We start from the raw sequence: 2,257 nt of genomic DNA, 5'->3' as shown, positions 1-2,257 counted from the left end.
TCCCCTTGGTCGGACACTTACCGTTGTTTGCGAGTTCTTGCCAACAAATATACAGGTTTCAATTGATCTATTTAATTTGATTTCACTGGTTGATCTCCGTATTTCTGTTTTGTTATTTTCTTCTGTGAGATTTTATATAAGTTGTTGATGTATAGATTATAACAAGGCTATTTATTGTGATGGGGTTAAAGCAATATGTCGTTGCTATGTAGTGAGTAGGGCTTTAACTAACACACCATGTTAATGTGATTTAAAGCTTTGTTGCCACATTAAGCCCCACCATTTCCTTGTTAAGAATTTAGCCCACTATTTCCTTGTTTAAGCTTTGTTACCACGTCACCTTTCCTCAGTGTTAATGGCCTGCTACTTTTGCCACCTCTACAAGTATCATGATTATCAAGTAAGCACTTGCCGGCTGACTTAGGTCTCTGTTCATCTACTGACCTAGATAAATAGTTATTTTCTTAAACACTAAAACCATTGACTAAAATGTCAAACATGTAATCAGGTTTCACATGGGGAGACAACCACTAGTGATTGTTGCTAATGCAGAACTATGTAGAGAAGTTGGAATCAAGAAATTTAAAGACATTCCCAACAGAAGTATCCCTTCACCTATTTTAGCTTCCCCACTTCACAAAAAGGGCCTTTTTTGGATAAGGTAATTTACAAGATCCAAAATTGTAAATTTGCATGATCTCTTGATAATAAACTTAAGAGAACTACATTTTTTGATCCATGTGGTTTGTCTTCGCTTGGCTTGGCTTGCTTAACCTTTTCAATTCAAAAATAAATATTTTGACAAATCATGATATGAGGTTTAAAATTTTATAATCCTTTCAAAAAGAACGTTTTTTTTTATAAATTACAGAAATAATTTATAGGTTTAAAATGACCGAATGGTCCTTCTATATAACAGGATAAACGGATGGGTTAGCACCATGGACTGAAAAGTTATAAAATATTAAACCTAAAGCTATAATATGTTACAAGAATTCTTTTTTGACTGAAATGGTTAAACATGCCAAACCACATGGATTAGAACAGTAATTTACTCTATACTTAAAAAACAAAACTTGATGTCAATTTCAGGGATTCACGATGGTCAACTATGAAAAACACTATAGTTTCGGTCTACCAACCATCATACTTAGCCAAATTAGCCCCAATGATGCAGTCTTTCATCGAATCCACGTCACAAAACATCCCAACAGATGATCAAGACATAATGTTAAAGCGAATTCTCGCTCAAAATGGCAACCGATGTTATTGGAAAAGCGGCTTTCGGGTTTGACTTTGGCCTCTCAAAGTCAACCTCCCATCAACACGCCGATAAACACATCGAATCATTCATCAAACAACACATTTACTCCACCACAATGCTCAAAATGGACTTATCGGGTTCGTTTTCGATCATTCTAGGCCTCATTCTCCCAATACTTCAAGAACCCGTTCGTCAAATACTTAAAAGAATTCCATGCACAATGGACTGGAAAATTGACCGGACAAACAGGAACTTGAACAGTCAACTTGAACAAATTGTGGTCAACAAAATGAAAGAGGAACAAAAAGGGTCAAAAGATTTCTTGTCGCTGATACTAAAAGCAAGAGAGTCAGAGGCTGCTTCAAAGAACTTATTTACACCTGATTATATTAGCAGCATTGCTTATGAGCATTTACTGACTGGGTCAGCGACCACGTCGTTTACTCTATCGTCTTGTGTTTATTTGATTTCTGGGCCATCAAAAGAACATAATATTAGCGTTCTCTCTCATTTGTAATCTTCTATGATATAATGTTTTTAATTTCCGAATCATTTATTTAAGGATGCTTTAAAGTCCCTAAATACATAATAAATTGTACTAGCTTTTTGGTTAGTTAAATTGTTAAGTATTTTCTCCATGGTATGGTTACCTTTTTTGTTTTTGTTTTATTGCACAGCTGGTTTTTTATTTCCACATTTTTCCCTCTTGTGAGGCTCAAACCCAGGAAGTCCCTAAATACAAGATAAATTGTACTAGCTCTTTGGTTAGTATTAAATGTTAAGTCTTTTCTTTATGGCGTGGTTAATTTTTCTTTTTTGAATAGCTATTTTTTTATTCTTGCTATCTTTTTGTCTCTTTTAGCCTTTTGTAAAACTCGATCCCTGGCATTTGCTGTAAGGAGTGGGGCTCACTGGTGTGGTTAATCAACCGTGAAAATTTGTTTTGGGGTCCGATACTCTTTATTTCATATAATATAATATATATAATGGATT

At 34.7% G+C, this 2,257-nt stretch overlaps 1 pseudogene across 1 annotated transcript; it reads left to right on the top strand.

Moving 5' to 3' along the window:
- Positions 1 to 485: 485 nt before the first annotated feature.
- LOC143583536 (cytochrome P450 711A1 pseudogene) lies at positions 486 to 1,781 on the top strand (annotated as a pseudogene). Its single transcript, XR_013144187.1, has 2 exons — positions 486 to 661; positions 1,093 to 1,781. The product of XR_013144187.1 is annotated as a cytochrome P450 711A1 pseudogene (transcript).
- The last annotated feature ends 476 nt before the right edge of the window (positions 1,782 to 2,257 follow it).

The sequence above is a fragment of the Bidens hawaiensis genome, unplaced genomic scaffold, assembly GCF_021521415.1.
Source record: "Bidens hawaiensis isolate Kalapana, Puna unplaced genomic scaffold, B.hawaiensis_p1.1 tig00032453_1, whole genome shotgun sequence".
Taxonomy (NCBI): Eukaryota; Viridiplantae; Streptophyta; class Magnoliopsida; order Asterales; family Asteraceae; genus Bidens; species Bidens hawaiensis.
The sequence above is the reverse complement of the archived record's forward strand: the minus strand, read 5'-3'. Positions and strand labels throughout refer to the sequence as shown.